Here is a 4874-nt window from a genome sequence, read left to right on the forward strand (position 1 = left end):
GGTACGCCTCCGTAATTCGTAGGATTATCACAGCAATCTGAAATTCAATTATTGCCCCTTCGCCTCTTTTGTTACTTATATAACCCTTGAAGGATTCATAATTTTCATAGATATTATGTTTGCTCTGGCCCACTCCGTGGGTACGCTCGTTTATATTTGGTTATATTGTGTAATAATGCGCAGCAATGTGCAGCCACGATTTACATTAGGCATTTTTGTTACTTATATAATATCATAATTTGCATTGATATTATGTTTGCTCTGGCCCACTCCGTGGGTACGCTCGTTTGTTTTTTGTTATTTTGTGTAATAATTGGCACGAATGCGCAGCTATTATTTCAATTGATAAAATATGATAGGGATTTGGTAAGGAAAAAAAAGAGCAATGAACAGATTTTTTGATTGAATATAAAAATCATTGAAATTATAAATCGAATTATAAAACAGATAAAAATTATGGGTAGGAGGTTTCTTCCGGATCATATTATTATGTATCCGATTTTCGGGTTGTACCAGCATGCCGTTCACAAGGCCATATGCAGACTCTAGCAAAATTGGTCTTTTTTTTTCTCCTTGGGAAGGGGTTCATATATACACTTCCATTCAGCTACCCCGGTTTTTGCTCTATTACTGGGGGGTAGTGAGGCAGGGATAAAGTAGGGTGGGGTGATTTGAATTATACTGGCGTGGTACCCTGTCCCCCGCCTTACTTTTTTGAAGCACTTCATTTTAATTGTTTAGTCAGCGCTTCAATCGTACACATCTATGTACGGATGAAGTGCCTCTGGTACAGTCTGTACTATTCTTTTAAAGTGGTTTCGACAGGCGTCTCGAATAAGCCTCCACCCTAGTGACTTCCTTTGTCTGGAGGGGTAGAGGACCGAAAGATTCTCTCATACCCGTGCATTTCACTGTATCACGGTACGTGGGGGTGCTAATGGAAAAGAAGGCATTTCGATTGCCGTTTGAGCTCACCACGCCAATACCCCCGGTTCCCCTTCATCACCTTTACGAAAGGCGGGGTGGGTAGCTAGCAAAGAATACAAAACTACCCTTTGATTCAAGAGTTTGAAATTGGGAAATAGGGGGTAGGGTGCTATCTCCACTCTCCTCTCCCCAAATCCCCCCTCCCTGGGCAAGCAAGAGATGGCTGCTTGATCCTTCACCCGCATGCAACGACAAGTCATCATGGTGAGAGGCTTCGAATCTATTGCTGCTTGAATGTGGATGAGAATTTAATCGTCTAATGTATCCATGTAGATAGACTAAGACCTTTTCTTAGTCTCTGACTTTGAAAGAAAGTTTTGAATTCCGCTTCTCTTACATGACTGCATGACAGAGAAAGCTGTCTAGGAATGAAGATGTCTTTAGAATACATTGAAAAAGATGAATACACCTTTTCTGCTCTCTTATTCGTTGTTTCAAGCATGAGAGCCGTATGTATGAGGATTCAGAGAGGAAGTATGGTTTACAATGCTGCACCATCAGTTTGCAAATGAGGTGCTTTCATGCACTCCAATCTTGCAAATATGCTAGAAAAATTCAAGTAATTGCAGTTCAGATCCTCAAAAGCAACATCTTCACATTATTTCTGCTTGAGCATGCATTCAAGATGCTCAAGGATCAACATGCTCCACGTAGCTGTGGCGACATGGAAAGTCTGTTTCAACCACAGGATGAGAATCCTACAGCAATCAATGTGGCTTACTAGAGCTACAAGCATACATTGTGCATAATTAGGTTTATTTGCAACTTTTTGATGTATCTCTGCTATGCAGGCACAACGAAGAAACCAATGTGAGGCTTATTGTGCTGACCATTGAACATGTATTTGATGCTACTTGCGGTTGTCATTGTAATGAGATTATTGCAAAGAATGATACCTCATGAATGTATAAAGATTTCTGCAATCAGATCACTACCACTTTTGATGTCGATCCCAAGCTTACAGTGAGTCGGAATGGTCTACAGGGGAAGCGATGTTTTCATCATCATTCAACCCCTGCATGCATTCTGCATTTATGTGAAATGAAAGAAGATACAGAAATGCTCTTTAGCATGGCCTCGAATGCAAGACTGAGATCACTTTATTTCACAATAGAACAAATAATACATGTGTGCATACTGTGTTGACGGTTCAAATGTCCGACATCACAGCTAGATGAACGCTCAAAACTAATCCCACGCATCAAGAAATCAACACACTCTGCAAATCTGAGAAGTGGAGACTCTCGACGGTGTTCAAGGCTTAAGACGTCTTGATTGCCTCTGGCGGCATCAGTGTTTACATGCAATCAAACATCCTAACTGCAGTAGGCGAAATGCATGCAGAAATCTTGTGAAACAATCTATGCAATGCTTGATGTCTAATATAACAAGTGAGCTTGACTAATTACGTGGATCTGCAAAATGATGCAATCTCCATCAAACAAATCTTCAAGGCATCGCATGTGGAAAATATGCAATTCAAAAATCATTCATCACAGGGAAGTATCTTATGATTATTCTGCCATAAGGTTGGTGTCAAGTCAAAATGACAAGCGATCTCCTACACTGGATTCAAACCTCATGTTTTCATCATCTTGTTCTTCATAATAACCTTTTGAACCATGGATCTCACAACGCCATTGCTGCACACTGTGTTGTCACCGAACGCATCACCACGAACCTAGCGGTCTCAGGTCTCAAACTGTGCTGACTAGAGAGCTTCAAACCTAACAAAGCCTTGCATGCTGAGATCTGATGCTGGCTACAGCAGCGGATGGTCTTACAGCGGCATCGTTGGAGGAGCAGCTTTGGTGCTACGTGCCGGCGTGTAGGGGAGACATGAGTCGGGCGTGTACGATGTTGAAAACATTTCAACCCTCTGAAATGAAAGTTAAAATACATGTAAACAACCTCCACCTCACTGGCCAGAATCTATTTAACCCAAGATCCACCAAAGACTAACTCTCAGTACACCTGAGATCCTTACACCAACCCAAAAAAAACTTTCTCGAAAAGAAGAGTGGAAATTAACGAAAGGGCTAAAAGTGAACGGCATGCATCAGGCGAAGCATTCCAGGCAACGATAAACTCCACCATTGAGTTTGATGTCAGATTCAAAGCTCGCGAAAGATCTTCAATCAATTCTTCACAGAAATGATCTTGATTCATGTCCTCGAATCGCAAGTCGAACTTGAGGGCAAAAACTTCGGACTGAGGAACATAAGGCTTCATCCGCTTGATATCCAACTGTTGATCATTCACAATTTCAGACAACCTTGAATATTTATCTCTTTCCTCCTGTAGCTCCTGCAAATTTTGTCGCCGATGTTGATCCAGTTGCTGATTCAACATGCTATTTTCTTCAAGCTCAGGCAATTCTCGAGACCTTGAAGAACACTCTCGAGGAATTTCTGAAATTGATTTGCCGAATCTACCAAGCCGAAAGGAATCCTCCGATACTGATATTTCCCAAACTTCGTGATGAAACAGGTGTACTTCCTCGACGCGGCGTCCAACTCAAGTTGCCAAAAACTTTTCGCCAGGTCGAGTGAGCTGATCCACAACCGTGCCCCAGGTTCTGAAGCATAACGCGCCCTCTCTTCCATGATCTTTCGACCCACTCGTTCTATCAGCTCCATCACCAACGGCAATGGAAAGTTATCATTCCGGATCAAGCTGTTAACGAACCTCATATCAGTGCAAAAACGCAATGTACCATCAGACTTTTTTGTGAAGATTACGGGAGACGTAAACTCAGACGTCGAAGGTTCAATGATCCCACGCTCCAACAAGAAGGCAAGATTCGCTTTCAACTCCTCCTCCAACGCGAGTGGCACAGGGTAAGGTTTCTTTTGCACCGCCTCAACGTTATCCTTGAGTCGAATCGTCGCCTTGAAGGACCGGTCAAGAACAACGTCGCTGGGAATGTCATCACGAATGACATCCGAATAATCTTCCATGATCGTCTCGGCCGCCTTCTGCTCGAGACTCGTGGCACCATCTGTCGGCTGAGCCATCTCCAACAGGTTGCACAAATGTACCACGTACCATTCCGAATCGTTCTGCTTGAGGTCTCTCACTGCCTCAGTGTAAGAAAGTACCTGACACAGCGAGGCGTCCGCAGCCCCGAATTGCTTGTTTGTCGGGCAAACAAGTAACGGAAGCTCGACCATCTTCTTGCGCCACTTGGCAAAGACTCTGGGGTGACCCGCATCAATCACGATCTTGTTCGCACGCATCCATTCCCATGAGAGGATCATGTCCGCATGCGGCAAGTCAAGCATGTAGAACGACCCACTACTCTTGAAACTGGAGCCTACGCCCAATTTTGTCTGGAAAACCATATCAGACAACCTACTAGTCCCATCGGCCATGATAACTCGTTTGCGAACTTCTGCATCCGTGACCAACAGACCAAATTTGCGCACTGCCTTCGTGCTGATAAACGACTCTTCAGCAGCGGTATCGAGCAATGCATTAAGAACTATGGATTGATTCCCGAACCGAAAGGTCACAGGTACCATAGGTAGAGCTTTGATCCTGTGAGAGTCAACGGTGATACGACATTGACGAACATCCCTAGGATCTTCTGGCGGAGGTGTGCCCGGGTCGAAGACAACATTCGAAGTCTGCAAACCCGTGCCCCCGTCGATTGCGCCCTCCGCGGCAACCGACGTCACTGGTTTAAAGCTGACGGTTGTTCAGACCTCGACAAGAGAGGGCACTTGTCTCTGAAGTGACCGAACTTCTGACAGTTGTAGCACTTCACCTTCTTCTTGTCGAACTTCTTCTCCTTGCCCTGCATGTCCTCGCTCTGAGTGGGAGCCGACCGCTTGCCCTCATGACGAGGTTGTGCTTGGGTGAAATGAAGACTCGTATGACCGTCT

This window comes from Guillardia theta (genome assembly GCF_000315625.1).
Source record: "Guillardia theta CCMP2712 unplaced genomic scaffold GUITHscaffold_90, whole genome shotgun sequence".
Classification (NCBI taxonomy): domain Eukaryota; class Cryptophyceae; order Pyrenomonadales; family Geminigeraceae; genus Guillardia; species Guillardia theta.